Here is a 23,007-nt window from a genome sequence, read left to right as displayed (position 1 = left end):
AGTGACCCAAGTAAGAACCATATGCGTTGCCCAGAATGAGGACAAATAACTCTTCCTGGGGAATAAGGAAAGCTTCCTGGGGGAGGTGAATGTTTGAGTTTGGTTGGGGAAGATGAGTGAAAGCCACGATGCCAGAGAAAAGGGATACAGAATGGCTTTGGGGTAATTAGGGAAGGTAGAGAACATGAAGAGAAAACATGCTGGATACAGCTTTTTGAAAAAAGAATCTCTGGTGAAAAAACTGCCCCCACCTCATTGTCCAGAGATATTAGCCAAACCTACTTGATTGTTGACTTGAGGGTCATAGATTGCAAAGGTCTCTGCTTGCTATGGGAAATGAATGGAGAGAGAAATAAGGCATTAATTCAACCTTCCTTGTAGAGTCCTTTTCAAAGAGAAGACTACTAAAGATACCACCAAAGGCACACTGGATCACAGGGAGACCAACGCGATATGCACTCACTTGATAACGGACAAGATTATCTTGGCTATAGATCAAATTTATGATGAGGCTGAGTTGTATTTTTACGCGGTGAATGTATGCTTAAGAGTACATTGGGCCCTTCTGGAAACCTGCCCATTATTGTATAGAGAACTTGAAGCATCATTTTACCAGTTGAAATGACTCTAGCTTTATTGCTGTTACTTTGCTTTTATGAGATACTGTGATCATATCTATCCTTCATTTACCACTAAGCCCTTGGTCAGCAAAGAAACCACCTCACCTCCAGGAAGCCACTGAAAAACTGCATTCCTTGTCAATGATGATAAAACAAACAGCTGACATTTATTGAGAATTCAATGTGCCATGCCTTGTGCTATTTTATACACATGATCTCATTTAATCTTAGACATATAAAGTTGTAGTTTTCACCATTTTACTCACGAGGAAGCAAGCACAGAGTCGATAGGAAATTGTCCTAGATCACATAGCTAGGAAATAATGCATTATTATCATTCATTCATTCATTCATTCTGTTAAATAAATACACTCAGAATTTCTAAATGACATCAAAACATACAAAGTTCTATGTAACTTGAACTTCCCCCTCGGGAATTTGCGGTACAGCAGGTGAAATGAAACAACACAGACAACCTAGGAGGAAGAGTGAGGTGGCTGGCAAGTGATAGGAGCGTTCTGTTCTTGTAAAGAAGTGAGGAATCACTCCTGTGAAAGCAAGTAACAACTGTGCTGCGTTGTGAAGAAGGCTGAAATTTTAAGAATAAAATGTGAGAAAGTTTTTCTAGGCAGAAACACTTCTTAAGTTGAGATTTCCCAAAACAGGAGTAATTAAACCAGCAACATCCAGCATAGCATGCATCATTTTCTCCTTCTTTTGTTAGCAAAATATTAATGCATTTTATTTACTTGTTCACAAATTTAACTGTAAGCAGAATTCACCGGATGGTTCTTCTCAGACACGACACCTGATGGGGATAGCCCAGGAGGAGCAGCACACAGTTGTCCAGGGCTAAATTCAGGTTTCAGGAGTTATGAGCAGATTCTATTAGAATTCTATCCCTGTGACTTAATTATGGTCATTAACAAGACTAACTAGAGAGAAACCCATCTCCTTTTAAATAGGAAGGCCCTGCTTGCATCAGATGCAAGTGGGGTGTGCCAACTTACAAGTCTGACCCTGCCTTTGGAAGGTCATCAGGAATATCCAGGTATAACACATGAAAGATCTGGTTCTAGGAGAGTCAAATACACAAAATTCCAGGCCCATCCATAGTCGGCACACTGAGGACCACATAGTTGCGTTTCAACGGTCTTGGTCACATTTGTGCTTTGACTGGGAGACCAGCTGTTCTCTCTGCAACCACAGAGCCTGGGAAGGGGGAAGAGTCTCTGCCTTCCTTCCACCTTCAACCAAAAACCAAATTCTTCCCACCATTTTGATGCTTGAAGCAGAAGAGAGGAAGACATGGAAATAACTAGGGGGTAAGAGGAGCGAGGACGGAAGAAATGAAAGCAGAGCTCCACACTGAGCTCCCCACAGAGCTCCTCACTGCTGTGGTTTTGAGGGTCAAGAGACATGGGGAGGCCTTAGCAGGGTACCTGGGTGTTCCTAGGAGGCCCTGACTCAACCCTGTACATCAACACCAGTAAAGCACTCTTCACACTCTTTACTTCAAAGTGGGATGGAGAATTTGCATCTCTACAGTGCCTTTTGGTGGCCATGGAGGGCAGGTATTTTAAAACGCTGATCATTGGGTCACCTGAGTGGCTCGATCCGTTAAGCAACCAACTCTTGATTTCAGTTCAGGCCATGATCTCACGGTTTGTGGGTTCGAGCCCCACATCTGGCTCCACGCTGAAGATGCGGAGCCTGCTTGGGATTCTGTCTCCCTCTCTCTCTACCCCTCCCCTACTCACTCTCTCTCTCTCTCTCTCCCTCTCTCAAAATAAATAAATATAAAAAACATTAAAACACTGATCACAAATTAGCACAATCAGGCATTGAAAAGGCATCATAATGTGTGCACGATCACATAGTTTACAAAAATCAGATCTGTGACATTTTCAATTAGGTCAATAGAGGTCATAAAATTTTCAAAACAAAATTCATTTTCATTTGCTCTCTTTGGAAAGTTATAATGTCTACCTCTGGAATCAGGAGTGGAGTAGAGGGCTGGGAGCATGCAGTTGAGCCCAGGGGTCATCAGAACAAATGAAGCAACGAGATGAGGCATCTGGAACGTGCAGGCAAACGAGTCCCACGGTCCCACACATGGATTTCACTCCTGAATGAGGGCCATTTGCACAAAGCCTGTCACAGAGTTCCCTCGGACCATCAGAGTTCATCCAGCCTTTCCCCAGCTAAGCACAATCAATTTGGGAATGGGAGTATTTGATTTTCCTATCACAAATAGAGGGTCCTCAAAGCAACCATCCTGCCTGTCTGGATTTTTGTCTGCTCATTTAATGACACTGTCTAAAATTCCTGCAGCGGAAACATAGCACTGTAGTTAAGGCCGTTCTGCTGAATTGCAAATGTCTTCCATTGCATTTGGCAGCTTCCTCTCCTACCACATATCTTTAGCAAGGCACCATAAATCAGCATGTTCTAAACGGCTGATCCAGAAATAACCGAAGAGGATGTTTGGACCAAATGGAGAGGGAGACCAGGAGGAAAGATTTAAACACGAAGGAAAAATGCATGATGAAGGAACAAAGAGATATGAATTAAGCAGAAGCTGTTTTTATAATGTGGAATAAAATATCTTTGCAAAAGGCTCGAGGAAGTCATGACTGATACCATTTTTTTTTTGTTCTTCCCCCTCTGTCCCGTCCAAATTACTACTTTCAGGGTCACTGTAGCATTAGCCTAATCAGAGCCAGTGATAAAACCAACGTCTAGTGTAGAAAGACCTGACCACATTCTAGAGAGACAGTACCTGACCCCATTACTGGCTTCTGGAGAATTCCAAACGCCCTCTGAAACATGACAGGTGGAAAAATATCTATAGGGGACAGAAGGAGGAGCTTTTACTTCCAGCCACTTCTAACCTTTTGCTTTTCATCTTTATGACTGGAAAAAAAAAATGTTTTTAAATAATCTAGTAGGTTAAAAGAGAAAATATACGTATGGTTCACTGGAAAAGTTACCCTTTCATTTGCTGAGTATCAACTATGTGCCAGGCACCATGCTAAAAGCTTTATAATCATTCTATTTTTAATCCTCAGAACAACCCAGTGTGATAGCTTTGATTTGATCTATGAGAGAACAGAGATTCGGTGGGATTTCGTAAGCTGTCCAATGGCATACAGCTAGTTAACGGCTGGGTCAAGTTTCAGACCCAGATCTGTCTGATTCCAAAGACCAGGCTCTTAATCACTACACTGTACTTCCTCCCCACCGCTTGGTTTGAAGTCGTTCTCAGCCACAAGCAACAGAATCCAGTCTCTTACTTGAATCTGGAAAGAGATTTCTTAAAGGATGCCAGGCAGAGTCTCTGGAAGAGGCAGAGACCCAGGCTTGACTGCCACACAGCCAGGAATAATGCAGCCAGGAGCGATGCCAAACTGCTCTGTGGCATTCTTCCGGCAGAAACACCGCTGCTGCTCTGACCCGTGACTGGCGCAGATTATGCCCAGGACTGGACATCAGATTCTCCACTAAAACTGCCCCAGAAGAGCCAGAGGCCTCTGCCGCCATGCTTGCCAAGAGATCAGTCTCCCTGTGTCGCCTGCCATTGCTGATTTTCCATTCAGATCTTCTGTGAGTGCTTCTAATTAGGGGACTTTGAATCACGTGTCCACCCGTAGGTAGAAAGGGAGGCTGGGAGATGTATCCTAGGGACATTTTTCTTGGGAAGGTGAGACTCACGATACGGAAACTATGAAAATAAGGAGAGAGTGAGCGAAAAGATTTAGGTCCACTAAAAATGTCATTAAATAAGCAGTTACTGAGAGCCTACTACGTGCAGAACAGCACACTAGACTCAAGGCTTTCAAGTATGAAGAAACATGGTCTGAGATCTGGTCCCTGGAGGAATGGAATCTGAATGGATAATGTGACCAATCACCCAAGGCAGCCACCCCATGGAAAAGCCAGATAAGCAGAGCTGTGTGCGATTCCTATAAGCTGGGGCTTTAAGATGTAATGGATGAAAAGATCTCTCCAGAGGGTTTTCACTTGAAAGGCACAGATGTCATCCACAAAGAGAGAAGAGAAATGGATAGAGATGCTGGCCCTCTTCTCCATGCTAGCCTCCACGTGTGTGGGGCAGGGAAGAATGACCACACCCCCTCTACAGAGGAGGGGGATCTAGGATCTAAATTTAGCCAGACAATAGAGGGTCCAAGAGTGAAGGAACTTCACTGTAGTATGTAAGGGATCGCTAAGCAGGCCCGTGAGGAGAGAAGGAGGCCACCGACGGAGAGAGAAAGCACAGAGCGTGGTGATCATGCAAGCGTGGAAGAGGATAAAGGTCCAAAGCGTCTTGCATTTTGGATAGTGGCCTAAGGACGGCAGGTTGTAAGGCTGTGCCAGGCAGGGTTAGGAATTCCAAACAACAGTACCCACTCTAGCTTGTTTCAATAGCCAGAACTTGTGAATGACATTAGTTTGCTCACCAAACCTCTGGGAGGGCCAACGGGTCAGGTTAGAGGTTATGCAGCCGGGAACCACACCCAGACTCCAACCTGGGACAATTTCAGCAAAGACCCTCTGCTGCTGCCGCTAAGAGACCAACTCACAGCCCCCTCAAAGCTTACAGTTCTTTCCCCAGAGCCAGCCCGCCATTCTTTCCAGGAATAGATCCCACAAGCACGAGCTTGCTCACATGCTCTGATCCAGGAGCAGCTCTCTGTGGGTGCCTTTTCACAAGCCTGTGCCCTCAACTGCCAGGTGGGGGAAGTGAGTTCTGCCTTCTCCCTCTGGGAAGCAGACAAATATCATAAGAATATCATTCAAGGATGTGGGAGGCCACGTTCGTAACAAATGTCCATGGCAAAGGCACAGTGCGAGCTGGCCTCTTGTATCAGCTCAGGGCACAGTACCGCTGGACTTGGCTTTGCATCTTCTGACCAGCAGGCAGTATCCCCTACAGCCACAGACGCAAGGGCCCCAGACTCCAAGTGGGGTGCTTCTGGACACCTACGCCTTGAGGAAAACTAAGACTCTGTACGCAGTTACTCATTCTGAAATGTGACTGACAAAGAATGCTTAGATGCTACCTTCCCAGGGATTCTGCTCTCTCACAGAAAACAGTACTTTAAGTAAAAAGGACAATAGGCCAATTGGCTACTTTTTTGGTAGCAGGCAGCCAACGGGACAAATATTTTCGAGTTGGCAAGAAGGGAGGCTGTGGCAAACACTTCCATCAGGCAAAAGGCATTGGATTGTGTATCCAGTATCCATTCTCTCATTGTTTTGCAATTTGGGTGGGTTTGCAGTTTGGGTGGGAGAAGACGGCAATGTACTTTTTAAAAATTGTCACCACTACGGGCGCCTGGGTGGCTCAGCCAGTTGAGCATCTGACCCTGGATTTTGGCTCAGATCGTGATCCCAGGGTTGTGAGGTCAAGTTCTGCGTCAGGCTCTGTGCCAAGCATGGAGCTTACTTGGGATTCTCTCTCTCCCTCTCTTGTGTGTGTGTGTGTGTGTGTGTGTGTCTCTCTTGTCTCTCTCTGTCCCTCTTCTGCTCACACTCTGTCAAAATAAATATTTTTTTAAATGAGCAAAAGACCTGAAAAGACATTTTTCCAAAGAAGATATTCAAATGTCCAACAGGTACATGAAAAGGTGTTCCATACCCCTAATCACACCTCATACCTGTTAGAAGGACTATTATCAAAAAGATAATAAATAACAAATACTGGCAGGGATACAGAAAAAGGAACCCTTGTGCACTATTGAGGGGAATGTAAATCAGTCCAACCACTATGGAAAACAGTATGGAGGTTCCTCAAAAATCAAAAATGAAACTACCATATAATCCAGCGATTCCACTTCTGGGTATATATCCAAAAGAAATGAAACCACTATGTCAAAGAGATATCTGCATCCCCACGTTTATGTAGCCAAGACATGGAAACAACTGAAGTATCCATCAACTGATGAATGAATAAAGAAAAAGTGAATCTATATAAACAGAATACTACTGAGCCATAAAAAAGAAAGTCTGCTCTCTGCCACAGCAGGGATGGACCTCAAGGGCATGATGCTAAGTGAAATGAGTGAGAGAAAGAAATACTGCAGGATTTCACTTACATGTGAAACCTTAAAAACAAAAACAATAGAAACTCATAGAATCAGATGTCAGATTTGTGGTTACCAAGGCAGGAGGATTAGGGGTGGGGGAATTGGATGAAGGTGATCCAAAGGTACAAACTTCCAGTTACAAGATAAATAAGTACTGGGGGGGAGGGGCGCCTGGGTGGCTCAGTCGGTTGGGTGTCCAACTGCAGCTCAGGTCACAATCTCACGGTTTGTGGGTTCGAGCCCCGCATTGGTCTCTGGGCTGACAGCTCAGAGCCTGGAACCTGCTTTGGATTCTGTGTCTCCCCCCTCTCTCTGCCCCTTCCCCACTTGCGCTCTCCCTCTCCGTCTCTGTCTCTGTCTTTCAAAAATAAATGTAAAACAAATTTTTTTAAGATAAGTAAGTACTGGGAATAGAATATACAACATCATGAACATAATTAGTACTGCTGTGTGGCATACCTGAAAGTTGCTAAGGGTGTAAAGTCTCATTACTGGGGAAAAAAAAATTTGTAACCATAGGAGATGGATATTAGCTAAACTAATGGGGTAATCATTTATAACACACATATTAATTATTATGCAGTACACCTTAAACATGCCGGGCTGTTTGTTGATTATGTCTCAATAAACCTGGAAGGGGGCAAAAAGGACAACAATCAATTATAAAATAGTCACTCAGCCTGGGATGGTCATGTGACCCAGTTTGGGCTAATGAGATACAAACAGAAGTCTACTGGATAGGATTTCTGGAGAAGTTACTATTTTATTGATGAAAAGGGATAGACTCAATCGGCCCATTACTTTTTTTTTTAAGTAGATTTTTTTTTTTAATTTTTTTTTCAACGTTTATTTATTTTTGGGACAGAGAGAGACAGAGCATGAACGGGGGAGGGGCAGAGAGAGAGGGAGACACAGAATCGGAAACAGGCTCCAGCCTCTGAGCCATCAGCCCAGAGCCTGACGCGGGGCTCGAACTCACGGACCGTGAGATCGTGACCTGGCTGAAGTCAGACGCTTAACCGACTGCGCCATCCAGGCGCCCCTAGATTTTTTTTTTTAAGTGTATTTATTTTGAGGCAGAGAGAGCGCACAAGTAGGGGAGGGGCAGACAGAGAGGGAGAGGGAGAGAGAATCCCAAGCAGATTCCACGCTGTCAGCACAGAGCCCCGTGCGAGGCTCAGTCCCACAAACTGTGCGATCATGACCTGAGGCGAAACCAAGAGTCGGACGCATAACCAACTGACCCACCCGATTTTATTTTTAGAGCCACTTTAGGTACACAGCATGTTGAGTACCAAGTCCAGAGTTCCTGTATACCAGCTGCCCTCACACATGAACGCTTGCCCCAGAGTGGTACATTTGTTCCAACTGATGAACCTCATGAAACCATCGTTCGCATCTGAAGTCTGGTTTGCAGTAGGCTCATTCCTCCCAGTGTATATACTCTATGGATTTTGGCAAATGTATGATGACATGTATTCACCACCAGAGCTTCACACAGAAGTTTCACTGCCCTAGAATTCCTGTGTTCTTTCTATTCGTCCTTCTCTCCCTGACATCCCCTAGCAACCACTGACTTCGCTGTCTCCGCAGTTTTGCCTCTTCCAGAATGTCAGGTATCGGAATCACACAGTACACACAGCCTTCTCAGATTGGCATCTTTCACTTGGCAACGTGGGTTGAAAGTCCCTCCGTGTCTTTTCGCGGCTTCGTAGCTCACTTCTTTTGAGCACTGAACAATATTCCCTCACCTGGATGTACCAATTTGTTTATCCATTCACCTGCTGCAGGGCATACTGGTTGCTTCCAGTGGCAATTATGAATAAAGCTGCCAGAAAAATCTGGGTGCAGGTTTTTGTATGAATAGCAGTTTTTAACTAACTTGGGTAGATAGCGAGAAGCAAAAACCCTGGCTCAGGACCCATCGCTTTTGGACTCCGCTGGTTGCCCTTCTTCCTGTCTGCACCTGGGGAGCAATACCGAGAGGAAGGGAGGTCAGCCTGCCACACTCCAAGTACAGGGGGTCCATACTAAAGAAGGAGCTGGAAGCTAGACGGGACCTAGGCCCACAGTAGCTTTGTCGAGGAGCTACATCGGCCCTGGGCTGTCCACGCCGTACGTTTCGTTGTGTGAAAAGATAGACCCCATTTGGTTATGCTGCTGTGTCAGCTGAGCTCAGCCCTAACCAGACAGAAGCCTTCCCAGTGTTTCTGAAATCACCTGGAATCGGCAGCTTATGGACAACAGGCTTGGTTCCTAAAATATTGTCAGCCTGGAAACAACTATGCAGTTTCCTTCTCTCCCCTACCCGCCCCCCCCCACCCCACCCCCCACCGGATTTAAATTCCATCTGAATCTTGAATCTTTTACCTTTGTTTAAAATAGATTTTTCTCCTTCTCAGAGTGAATCTCAAAGAACAGAAGTACATTCGCCAGTGTTAGTGGCAGGGAGAGAGGAGGAAGCTAGACCCTTTTCCCTCTTCATTAAATACCCAGTTGGGAATGTGAAAACACCATCTGCAATTCAGTACCTGCTGGGCAGAAGATGTGCATTCTGAGCAGAGAATCCATTTGCTTTTATGAGAGAGGTTTTTTCTTCTCCTGTGAAAGTCCTATTATAAAAACAATTAGTCTCGTTAAAGGATTCTGTTCTGCAAAAGAACTAATTCTCTGCACAGCTGCTCATCCTTAGAAATGGCCTAGCCCAAGTACCAGAGGGAGGGTGATCCTGATCCTGCTGTAGAATCCGCTTCTGGAGCCAGAAGCAGCTTAGCCAAGCAGGAGTCTGCCTCGGGCTGGAGGCCAGGCAAGGCCTCTAACCCCTCGGGGCTGCTTTGTGGTCAAGGGGCCACAGCGGCTAAATCTAAGGGGAGAAAAAAGGCTTGAGGCCAACTAGATCATGTTAGGGAACAATTCCTTAAGACCTTGACACTTTACCGTGTTCAGCAGCTCTTGATTTAAATGGGCCCTTTTTAGTATCTACTGTTGTGTTGAGAGGAGATATACAATTTGATTGTGGATCTTCAATTTATGAAATATAGTCATAAGACGGATTATTTTTCGAATGTACCATCATTCGTTACCAAACTCTACTCTTCTGCGGGGTAAGGACATTTTAGTCCTATTAACAGCTTTCAATCACTTTCTATTATTAACATAGTTTCATTTTGGTTACTCAGCCCTGTCCATTTTTAAATCACGATTCATATTTGACTTACATTCTTCCCTGCCACCACATGCTACGTTCCTGGGCCCAGGGACTTGGAGTCAGTGATGTGCTGCTGGACGTTAGACACCCTAACACCCATCTCAACTTGGAAGAAAGGGGAGAAGCACTGACCTCTAGCTTTTGCTGTTCTTGTGGTATAAATAGTCCCACCAGGCAGATTTGAAGCTGCCAAGGTGATGTCCCTGAACTTGGAGTTGTGGCAAGCTGAGCAACACTTTGTGCAGTTAACAGAGGGATTTGTGTGGCCTGAATTCCCATCCCCTTTCCTGGGCCTGTTCTCCAGGTATTGGACTAGGAAAGAGGGTAAGAAGGCCAAAAGACAATTCCATCCGTAGCAATTGCATGGTGGTGGAACTGAGGTCACTCTCCACCTTTTATTGGTCATTATCACCGATCTGATTTGTGGTCCCCAAGCTTTGCTGGCAGAGGACACGTCCCCAGGCATCTCCCTCCTACTATTGACAGTGGCGTGACCCTGTGGCCTGGCTGTCCCTAGCTGGTGACTTCACACCATCGGGTGAGCCGCTTCGCCCCACTCCGCAGCCTGGCAAACCTACAGACCCCAGTTTTGTCTGGCCCCCTGGGTCAGAGCACCCGGGCAGGTTATGTCTTCTATGTGGCTGGAATAGGGACCTCAGGGGTAACAGTGGCTCCCCCTCCAAGCCTCTTCCTTCTGTTCGCATAGACCAGACTTAGTCAGCAAACACCATGGAAAAGCAGATACCCAGGCAGAAGACAAGGGGATACCCTCTCCCATCACCTTCCCCACCTGCTCTAACCACACTCGACACACCCAGAAAAAGTGACCTCTCACTCCCTTCCTCCAACCTTCTTTTATCTTGAGGGTTGTTGGGGGTGGTTCTTAGCAAGCCCAGTGGGGGAGCTGACTTGCCTGATAGTGGGTGGCTTTCAAGACTTAGAACATGAAGTACTTAGTGCTTTTTTCCTTGTGGGTTGTAGCCACAATTTTGGAATAACAAACCATGCAACAGATTATGATTAATGTCACTTGTAACACTCTTATAGCACACAAAAGGCTTTCGTGTGCACTGTCCCATTTGATCCTTACAGTCAGTGGTCTTTAAACTGGGGTACATGTATCACTGGGGTCTCCAAACATTATCCAAGAGGCACACTGAGCACGGATGGTTTTAAGAGAATAGATTTTCAGCTCTCAACTTTCTCTGCCCTCTTCCCTCTGCTGATTACTGATCTATCAACCTTTGGTGGAGGTCTTAGGAGGGTCTCCTTTCCACCTGCCTTTCTCCTGAATGCCTCGCACCCACCTGGAACTTTGAATCTGATTTTTATTATAGATCACCTGGTGGATTTTAGCACAGACCTCAGAAGGGTCCAAAGAACCACCTGAACTTGCAGTTATAAAATGCCTTCCATTTCCATCAACTTCTTTTAGTGAGCTAAGCTACTCAAAACCAAATTCCACAACATAAAAATCAGAATGCAGTTGAAGCTAAACTCTATCCCATTCCAGAAATAAATAATACTCTTCTGTTATATGTGTTCTAAGAGCATTAAGAAATACATTGCCAATAAAATCAAATTTATTTGTTTTATCTCATTATCAAAATTTGTACTATAGGTTGTTTTGGTAAGTTGTGTTCTGGCCAATAAATCATAACAATTCAAAAGAAATGTTTGCAACCAGCCTTATGTCACAGGAAATAAATTTTTTACATTTCACCTTACAGTCATATTTTTGCTTCAGGAAAGTACGTGAGGCTCTTGGAGTAAACATTCAACTGCCTGCCCTACAGTCATGGCGGCTCCCCTTATGCATCAGAAATAGAGTTTCTCTTCCAAAATAGATTCTCACTTTCCCAGGCAACTTGCCACTAAGCATTGGCATATGATTCAGTCTGGCCAAAGAGGTCTGAGCAAGTCTGCCAGGGGGTTCTAGGAAAGATTTTCCTCCCTGGTAAAAAAAAAAAAAAAAAAAATTAGAGCCCCTTTCCCTTCTTACATTCAGATAGGTTGGAGAATACGAAGCTTCTCTCATTGCAGCCATCTTGTAACTAAAAGAAAAAAGGCAAGAGAACAAAAGCAAAGGCAGCCAGAGTCCAGCCATCAGGAAACACCTTCCTTTAGATTCCCTGTTATGAGACAAGACCAAAACCTGATTTTTTTTTAATTTTTAAAAATTCTATTAAATTATTTTTAGTCAGGAATTCTATTTTCAGCCCAAACAAATACTGACGGAGTATGTATCCCATGCTAAGGATTCGGGACTTCAGGTGTCTGGGAGCTGGCACAAGATTTTAAGATTTGAAACAGTAGAGTGGCCTCTCGTTGACAGCCATTTGCAGAAAGGATTGGTCAAAAGAGAGAATGAAGGCAAGGGACCAGTTACAATCACCAGTCATTATAACTTCTACCTTCTAGAGAGCTCTCACTGAAATTCAGTGTATTCCGTCATAAGAGTGCTCATTGCTATTGAAGAACAGCCCAATCTGCTGTACTCAACAAACACTACCATCCACTGGTGAATGATCTGGGGAAAATGGAATGGGGCTTATAGCAGCTCCACTGCCCTTGGTACATGGCTTACAAGGTCGCTCCTGTCTTTACAGGTGGTGGGAAGGGAAAAGAGAAGCCAGAGTAAACATGTTTAAGTAGAAACTCAGAAGTCGCATACATTATCCCACTCATATCCCACTGACTCACACTCAGTCTCATGGCCACACGTAGCTGCACAGGATGCAGAGAACTGCAGTTTAAGGCTGGAGGCCACCTAGTGGACAGCGGAGGCTAAAAATCACCTGGCTCCGTTACTAAAGGAAGGCAGCAAAAATGGACGTCAAAGAAACTTTAAGATTATTCACAAGTGTAGCGTAAGGTGTTTCTTGAGATCCAGCATCAGATTTCCTTAAAGTTAGTCAACCTTTTAAGAAGAATAGAGCAGATGACGTAGGCTGTAAGTATGGACAGCCTTACAAGTAAAGACTTATTTCAATAATTCTCACTTTGTTGAATAATTACTATCATCACTGATCCAGTGACATGCAGATTGAATTGGCCTCTGAATGTAGAGCAGGGGTCAACAAATAGAAAGAGAGTCTGGGTCAGGGTCGGCACCCAAAATAAGCAGCAGAGGGGGACAAGAAATGTGAGCAGACTCAGCACCTGATGGTACTTTCAATCTCTATTGAACCACGATGACAAAAAAAAGAAACGTCAGAAAAAGATGTACCTTACCACTAAGGGAAATGAAGCTCTGAAAATACACTGGAATTCAGAAACGACGCCCATGGATGTACAATACCCTATGGCAGGCACATCCATCCACCAGGCATCTGACTCACCACACACTCACTTGTATCTGAAGTGAACGGCCACTTACCTGAGGCTTAAAAATGGAAACAGAGCAAGAGATTTAGGCAGGAAATCCCAAAGGCAGACTAATGACAGCTTGCAAAAGAGCTACTGCTTTAAGCTCTATCCTTCTAGCTGCAAGAAATCATGAGCATATCAAAGGAAAACCCTGAAAGAGTTGATGAGTTGCCTTATATTAGCAAAATAATGCTGTCCTTCCTGGCACAAATCAGTGGTCCTCAGTGAAGCTACAAGACTGCTGGGGTCCAAGTTTGAAGTAAAGAGTCTAATTTAACAGAGGAAGCAATCCTGGTGCTCTTAAGCCCAATTTAATATTTATTTATACCCAAGGGAGCAGGAGCACTAAGTAGCTTCCTCTCCTTGAGAGGATATATTTGTAAGAGTGTTTTGTAAATTATAAATCATTCAAATACTATAGAGATGTATGCACACATACCACATACATATTAATGTGTATTAATACTCCCCAGGAGCACTGAGTAGTTTCCTCTATTTGAAGAGTCTCTAGGAGATATTACATATAATGGCGCTTTGTAAATGCTAAAGTCCAACACACGTGTAACAAACTGGGAGTATTCTATTTGACTTTTTTTTTTTTCAATCAAGAAAGGCAGTACATCCTACATTGGGCCTCTGCACCGAGACCTGCCTGTCAGAGGCACCGTGCAAGAAAGGGACAGAGAGATATGCACCAGTGAAAGCCAATGTCCACACAGCAAGGACTCTGAGGTCCTGATGAAAACCAGGATCTTTTGCTACTTTGATAAATAAGGCTCTTAAATACAGCCTGAGAAGCTATCATGTGTTCCTTTTTGTGCTATGACAGGCACAAGGAATGGATAATAAGGCTTTCTTTGCCTGTCTGTTTAATGAGGTATTAGATTTACCCCCAAATTTAAGTGATTAATTGATTAATAAAGCATTTAGCATCTTGTTGACTCCTGGAGATCAAAGGCAAATTAAACAATCCAAGATATTCACCCTTGACCACAAACTATTATTGTTTCTAAGTCCAGGGGCCCCCTCCCCTCTACCAAAGCTGTGAAATAAAAAAGGAAAAAAGTCCAGGCGACACATGATGAAGCACTTAAAGCACACTGTCACCAGACTGTCTCAGAAGTGACAGAGGTATTGAGATGAAAAAGAAGTACAGGTTCAAAGCATCATCGTAAACAGTCTTTTGCAGAAAAACAATTAGAACGAAAATTTCCAAGGAGCAAAAAAGATCAGCCCCAGCCAGCAGTCCATTCATGTCGAGCAATATTAAATGCAGTCTAGTTCAGGTGCAACCAAGATTGCAAACCATCCCTTGGAGTTTGCTATGAAAGCCCTTGGCCCTGAACTGTATCACACTTCACTGTGGCACACTTTATTTGTAAGGCTCCACAAAGGCAGCTCCCATGGGAAGCTCGCTGAAGCCAGCTTGGCCCTTCACGTATGTGACCCCATGTGGCCAAGTCATCAAACAAAGGGTCTGCCTCTTCAGCCCTCCCCCTGGGATCACTTAGACCCTGCCAGGCCCTCAACTTCGATACATTTGAATTTTATCCAAGTCAAATCCGTTCGTACTACAGAGACTCCTAAACCCACTTCCCAGGCCTGATTCGGCCTTTGAGTCCCAAGCCACTGGCAGTTGGCTGGTACCGGCAGTTCCAAGCCACAACCATTCAAACCAGCCAAATGTCACCTCGGCATAACAGATTGGATAATTATTTGACATGTTATTGCATTCTGCCTTTATCTGATATAAAGCAAAGGAAAGTAAGAATCTAAACGTTGGTATGAGTGCCATAGAAATTATCTTCACCGATACTGATGTTGGGCACTTTTTCTCCAGCACTACTGTCTCTGCTCCCCCTAGTCATTAAGGATCCTATCTTCTGTTTCAGGGTCCTGAAAGTACCTTGGGTCATTGGAAAAAGGGGTGGCCACATACAGAAGCCAAAATTGAATCTGATCAAGGCCAGAGCAGGCATCACATCCACTTCACCCCAAATATTGGTGACAAGGACAACCATCACCTCTCCCTCAGCACAGGGGACATGTAGGGCTCCCTCAAAGTCAGTAGAGACTGTACATGTATGGGGATGTGGATTAGATGTGAACTCTTTGTATTTTCTGCCAACTTTGCTATAAATGTAAGATGGTCCAAAGAAATAAAGTTTATTAATTTTTGTTAAAAGTCAGTGGAGGGTCTATAGGCATTGGCTTGGCTCATATGGCTTCCTGGTTTGCACAGTGTACCAGAACTGGGTCATCCCTCAACGCTAGCCACCTTCCCCCCTTTTCATGTAGTTCCCTTAGTTTTGGTTGCCTCCATTCAGAGTCCACAGACCCTCCCTAAATGTATGCCACCGATGGTAGGCAGAAAAATGATCCCCAAAGATGTCCTCATCTCTGGACCTGCTGAGTGTGTTGGGTTACATGCAAAGGGGAATTAAGGTTGCGGCTGGAGTTAAGGTTGGAAACTAAATGAACTTAATACTGGCGTGGGCCCCAGTATTGGGGTATATGGGCCCCAATATAGTCACAATGGGCCTTGAAAGTGGAAGGAAGAGGCAGACGAAGAGAATCAGAGAAAAAGTTGATTGTAGAAGCATGATCAGGGATATGCCATGTTGCTGGCTTTGAAGATGAAGAAGTGGACCCATGAGTCAAAAAATGGAGACAACATGTAGAAGCTGGAAAGAAAACAGATTCTCTCCTGAGCCTCCATGGAGGAACACGGCCCTGGCAACACCTTGACTTTAGCCCAGTGGGATCCATTTCAGACTTCTGAATAGTAGAACTATAAGAAAGTAAGATTGAGTTGTTTTAAGCTGCTAAATTTGCGCTTGTTACAGCAGCAATTGGACACTAATACACCAACATTCAATCATTCCTTCGCTCCTTTGCAACCATTTCTTTCCTTTGATAACAATACTTCTGAGCAGTGTTCGTGCTTCTCACCACTGGTTGGGAGAGGCAGGTGGGGCACAGTGAGTAATACATAAAGAGATTCTCTTGGTTCTCTAGTGACACAAAGTAGAGGCCTCATAGTTTTATATACCTGGAAGATTTGCCGTGCCATGACTGGTAAAGGAAGATTCATTTCAAATCAGATGTCTCAATCAAATGCTTATTCACTCTACTACACATCCAGGCTGTGTATTTCATCACTGCTTATTATTGATATAAAACCTTCATTAAAGAAATAGATGTACACTTCTTTAAGATAACAAAATAACCCCTTCTCCTTCTGCCTCCTCTCCCTCCCTCCCTCCCTCCCTCAGCCCAAAAGTCAGCTTAATTAGGACATAGTAGAAGAATTCTCAGTAAAGGTCAGAAACAAGACAAGATCATCCACTATAACCTCAATTATTTAGCAGTGTTCTGGGGCACCAGCCAATACAATCAACCAGTAGGGGAAAAATGGAGGTATAAAAATTGGAACAGAGGAGATAAAATAACTATTTGCAGATTATAACATTGTTCACATGGAAAAACTGAAAGAACCCAAACTATTATAAACAAAAATTCAGAGGTTCCCCTCCAAGATGGCAATATAGAAAGCTCTTGAACTCACCTCCTCCATGAACATACCGAATCTATAACTGCACATTGAATAATTCCATCTGAAAGAAATCCAGAAACTAGATGAGTGATTCTTACACATTCAGTGAATTAGAAAACCCCACACTGACCCAAGTAGGAAACATTAAGACACACTCTCACCATAAGCCCCACTCCTGGCACAACATAATCGGGAGTGAACCCACAATTCCCAGCTTCTCATTGAGTGAAGGTTTAGGACCCACAGTTAGTCTCTTAGCTTTTAAGATTTCCACTGTAGGGATGGGACCCCAAAACATTTACATCTGAAAGCCAACACAATTTGTATCCACAAGACCGAAGCAAACAGTTAATAGGCTTGCAAGACTTCACCAAGCTTATCCCACACCCTAGGGCTCAGTGCAGAGCCAGACAGATATGCCTAGCTCTCAGCCTTTCCTGGAAATAAGTCTACTTGCTTACTTTAAAATTTGCTGCCTGAGGGTCAGGCATATATCCAGCGACAGTCTGCAATACTCCCTAGAGATTGGGAAGGCTGGCAGACACCATCTTCCTACTCTCCCCTGTCCAGTTCTAGAACACTGGTGTCATCCTGAAGAGAACTTGTAAACACATGTGTGGCCCTTTTGTGGCTGCTGCCCAAGGGGTACACCCATTTATAGTAGGACTCTGGTGGCCACTAAGATCTGAGTTCCAGATCCAACAGAATAGTAGAAAAGAAATACTTTTTAACCTGCTACTCCCCAATGCTCAGTAGAGAGGGAAAAGACAGATATACCCAACCTGCCTTTCCCTAAAAGAGGTCTATTTGCCTACTTTAAAAGTTGCTGCCTGAAGGTCTGGCTTCTAATCATCCTGTATCTAAGTGTGGACAAGAATTTAGAACAACAATCATAAGACTACTAGCTGGGCTTGAAAAAAAAGCATAGAAGACACTAGAGAAACCCTTGCTGCAGAGATCAAAGACCTAAAAACTAGTAAGGCTAAAATAAAATTACTAAACTAAGATGCAAAACTAACCAAATATAGTCACAACAAAGATTGAGGCAAGAATAGGTGATATAGCAGATAAAATTATGGAAAATAATGCAGCTGAAAGAAGGAAAGGAAATTATTAGATCATAAGGGGATACTTAGAAAACTTAGTTATTCCATAAAACAAAACAATATCTATATGAGTCCCAGAAGAAGAAAAGTGGGAAAAGGGGGCATAATGTTTATTTGAACAAATTATAGCTGAGAACTTCCCTAATCTGTGGAAGGAAACAGGCATTCAAGTCCCAGAGGCACAGAGAACTCCCCTCAAAATCAACAAAAACAGGTCAACACCATGACATAACATAGTGAATCTTGCAAAATACAAAGATAGAGAATTCTGAAAGCAGGTAGGGACAAAAGGTCCTTAACTGAGTAGAGTAGACCAATAAGGCTAGCAGCAGGCCTGTCCACTGAAAATTTGGCAAGCCAGAAGGTAGTGGCAGGAAATATTCAATGTGCTAAATGGGAAAAATATGCAGCCAAGAATTCTTTATCCAGCAAAGCTGTCATTCAGAACAGAAGGAGAGATAGTTTCCCAGACAAACAAAAACTAATGGAGTCTGTGACCACTAAACCAGCCCTGCAAGAAATGTTAAGGTCGGGGGTGAGGGTGCTCTTGGAGTAGAGAAAAAAAAAGAAGACCAAAGCAACAAAGAATACCCACGACCAGAGAACATCACCAGAAACACCAACTCTACAGACAACACAATGGCACTAAATTCGTATCTTTCAATAATCACTCTGAATATATATAGACTAAATGCTCCAATCAAAAGACATAGGGTATTAGAATGGATAAAAACCTGAGATCCATCTATATGCTGCTTGCAAGAGACTAACTTTAGACCTAAAGATACCTGCAGATTGTAAGTGAAGGGATAGAAAACCACTGATCATGCTAATGGAGGTCAAAAGAAACCCAGAATAGCCATACTTATATAAGACAAACTAGATTTTAAAACAAGGCTGCAACAAGGATGAAGAGAGGTATTATATCATAATTAAGGGATCTATCCATCAAGAAGATCCAACAATTGTAAATATTTATGCCCCCAACTTGTAACACCCAAATATATAAATCAATTAATAAGAAACATAAAGAAATGCATTTATAATAATACCATAATAGCAGGGGACTTTAATACCCCACGTACAACAATTGACAGATCATCTAGGCAGAAAATCAACAAGGAAACAACAGCTTTGAAAGACACACTGGACCGGATGGACTTAACAGATATATTCAGAACATTTCATCCTAAAGCAGCAGAATACACATTCTTCCCAAGTGCACATGGAACATTCTCCAGAACGGATCACATACTAGGTCACATATCAGCCCTCAATAGTTACAAAAAGATCGAGATCATACCATGCATATTTTCAGATCACAGCACTATGAAACTTGAAATCGAGCACAAGAAAAAATATGGAAAGCCCTCAAATACATGGCGGTTAAAGAACATTCTACTAAAAAATGAATGGGTGAAATAAGAAATTAAAAAATACATGGAAGCAAATGAAAATGAAAATATGACAGTCCAAATACTTTGGAATGCAGCAAAGACAGTCCTAAGAGGAAAGTACATTGTAATTCAGGCCTATCTCAAGAAGCCAGAAAGGTCCCAAATTTACAAAGTAACCTTATACCTAAAGGAGACCTCAAAGGAGCAGCAAATAAAGCCTAAAGCCAGCAGAATAAGGGAAATAATAAAGACTGGAACAGAAATAAATGATACAGAAACAACAACAACAAAAAGCAGTACAACAGATCAGTGAAGAAAAAATATACAAAATTAATAAACCCCTAGCCAAACTTATCAAGGACACAAATAGATAAAATCACAAATGAAAGAGGAGAGATCACAACCAACATCACAGAAATACAAGCGATTACAAGAGAACACTATAAAAAATTACATACCAACAAACTGGGCAATCTGGAAGAAACGCGCAAATTTCTAGACACTCACATACTACCCAAAACTCAAACAGCAAGAAATAGAAAATTTGAACAGACCTATAACCAGCACAGAAATTGAATCAGTTATCAAAAATCTACCAACAAACAAGAGTCCTGGACCAGATGGCTTCCCAAGGGAACTCTACCAGACATTTCAAGAAGAATAAATACCTATTCTTCTCAAACTATTCCAAAAAATAAAAAAAATAAAATGGAAATAAAGCGTCCAAACTCCTTCTATGAAGCCAGCGTTACCTTGATTCCAAAAGCAGACAAAAACCCACTAAAAGGGAGAATTACAGGCCAATATCCCTGATGAACCTGGATGCAAAAATTCTCAAGATACTAGCAAATCGAATTCAATAGTACATTAAAATAATTATTCACCATGATCAAGTGGGGTTTATTCCTGGGCTGCAGGGCTGGTTCAATATCCACAAATCAATCAACATGATACACCACATTAATAAAAGGATAAGAACCACAGATCCTGTCAATAGATGCAGAAAAAGCATCTGACAAAATACAGCATCTTTTTTTTTTAATGTTTATTTATTTTTGAGAGAGACAGAGTATGAGCAGGGGAGGGACAGAGAGAGAGGGAGACACAGAATCCAAAGCAGGCTCCAGGCTCTGAGCCGTCAGCACAGAGCCCAACGCAGAGCCCGAACTTACGAACCATGAGATCCTGACCTGAGCTGAAGTCAGATGCCCAACTGACTGAGCCATCTATGTGCCCCAAAATACAGCATGTTTCTTAATAAAAACCCTCAGAAAGTCAGGATAGAAGGAACATACCTTAACATCATAAAAGCCATATATGAAAGGCCCACAGCTAATATCATCCTCAATGGGGAAAAACTGAGAGCTTTCCCCCCAAGATCAGGAACACAGCAGAGATGTCCACTCTCACCACTGTTTAACATAGTGTTGGAGATCCTAGCCTCAGCAATCAGACAACAAAATGAAATAAAAGGCATCCGAATTGGCAAAGAAGTCAAACTTTCACTTTTCTCAAATGACATGATACTCTACATGGAAAACCTGAAAGACTCCACCAAAAAACTGCCAGAGCTGATCCTAGAATTCAGTAAAGTCACGGGATATAAAAATCAATGTACAGAAATCTGTTGCATTTCTATACACCAATAATGGAGCAACATAAAGAGATATCGGGGAATTAATCCCATTTACAATTTCAGCAAAAACCATAAAATCCCTAGGAATAAACCTAATCAAAGAGGTAAAGGATCTGTATGCTGAAAACTATAGAAAGCTTATGAAAGAAATTGAAGACAACACAAAGAAATGGAAAAACATTCCATGCTCATGGACTGGAAGAACAAATATTGTTAATTTTTTTAACAAATCTACATATTCAATGCAATACCCATCAAAACACCAGCATTCTTCACAGAACAAACAATTCTAAAATTTGTGTGGAACCGCAAAAGACCCCGAATAACCAAAGTAATGTTGAAAAAGAAAACCAAAGCTGGAGGCATTACAATCCCAGACTTTAACCCATATTACAAAGCTGTAATCATCAAGACAGTATGGTATTAGCACAAAAGCAGGCAGATAGATCAATGGAACAGAATAGAGAACCCAGAAATGGGCTCACAAATATATGGCCAGCTAAACTTCAACAAAGCAGGAAAGAATATCCAATAGAAAAAAGGCAGTCTCTTTAGCAAATGGTGCTGGGAGAACTGGACAGCAACATAAAGTAGAACCTGGACTGGGGCACCTGGATGGCTCAGTCGGTTAAGTGTCTGCCTTCCGCTTGGGTCATGATCTCACGGTTTGTGAGTTCAAGCCCTGCATCGGGCTCTGTGCTGACAGCTCAGAGCCTGGAGCCTGTTCGGATTCTATGTCTCCATCTGTCTCTGCCCCTCCTCCGCTTGCTCATGTGTGTTCTGTCTCTCTCTCTCTCTCTCTCTCTCTCTCTCTCTCTCTCTCAAAAGTAAACAAACATTAAAAAAAAAAAAGAATGAACCTGGACCACTTTCTTACACCATACACAACAATAAATTCAAAATGGATGAAAGATCTAAATGTAAGACAGGAAACCATCAAAATCCTACAGGAGAAAACAGGAAGCAACCTCTTTAACCTGGGTTGCAGCAACTTCTTACTTGATAGGTCTCTGAAGGCAAGAGAAATAAAAGTAAAAATGAGCTACTGGGACCTCATCAAGGTAAAAAGCTTCCATGGGTTCAAGCCCCAAGTTGGGCTCTGTGCTAAAAGCAGAGCCAGGAGTCTGCTTCAGCTTCTGTGTCCCCGCTCTCTCTGCCTCTCCCCAGCTCGCACTCTCTGTCTCAAAAATAACCAAACATTAAAAAAAAAAAAACATTGTTTAGGATAACAAAACCTCTGCACAGTAAAGAAAATAACAAAACTAAAAGGCAACCAACAGAATGGGAGAAGATATTTGCAAATGATCTATCCAATAAAGGGTTAGTGTCAAAAATCTATAAAGAACTTACCAAACTCAACACCCTAAAAACAAATAATCCAGTGAAGAAATAGGCAAAATACACGAATAGACACTTTTCCAAAGAAGACATCCAGATGGCCAACAGACACATGAAAAGATGATCAACATCACTCATCATCAGGGAAATACAAAACAAAACTACATTGAGACATCACCTCACACCAGTCAGAGTGGCTAAAACTAACAAGTCAGGGAACAACAGATGCTGGTAAGGATGCGGAGAAAGGGGAATCCTCTTGCACTGCTGGTGGGAATGCAAACTGGTGCAGCCACTCTGGAAAACAGTGTGGAAGTTCCTCAAATAATTAAAAATAGAATTACCTTATGACGGAGCAATGACACTACTAGGAATTTATCCAAAGGATACAGGGGTGCTGATTTAAAGGGGCACAGGCACCCCAATGTTTATAGAAATGCTATCAACAATAGCCAAATTATGGAGAAAGCCCAAGTGTCCATCAACTGATGAATGAATTAAGATGTGCATATATGCAATGGAATGTGTATATTCCAAGAAGATGTGTGTATATATATATATATATATATATATATATATATATGCAATGGAATACCACTCAGCGATGAAAAGGAATGAAATCTTGCCATTTGCAACACCATGGATGGAACTGGAAGGCATTATGGTAAGCAAAACAAGTCAGAGA

At 42.8% G+C, this 23,007-nt stretch overlaps 1 protein-coding gene across 3 annotated transcripts in view; it reads left to right on the top strand.

The window, feature by feature from the left end:
• Nucleotides 1-5,995, top strand: part of FAM124A (family with sequence similarity 124 member A) — a 115,923-nt gene extending 109,928 nt beyond the window's left edge. For 2 of the 3 annotated variants that reach the window (XR_007156394.1, XR_007156393.1), the window contains one exon: nt 1,634-1,645. The gene's annotated coding sequence lies outside the window, so the exon portion shown is untranslated. Of the gene's footprint in view, nt 1-1,633; nt 1,646-5,983 lie in introns of those variants that run through there. The other variant, XM_047878661.1, reaches the window with a different exon arrangement.
• Nucleotides 5,996-23,007: the final 17,012 nt, after the last annotated feature.

Source organism: Prionailurus viverrinus, chromosome A1, assembly GCF_022837055.1.
Source record: "Prionailurus viverrinus isolate Anna chromosome A1, UM_Priviv_1.0, whole genome shotgun sequence".
In the NCBI taxonomy this organism is placed as follows: Eukaryota; Metazoa; Chordata; class Mammalia; order Carnivora; family Felidae; genus Prionailurus; species Prionailurus viverrinus.
Note: the sequence above shows the minus strand (reverse complement) of the source record. Positions and strands in the feature narration are given on the sequence as shown.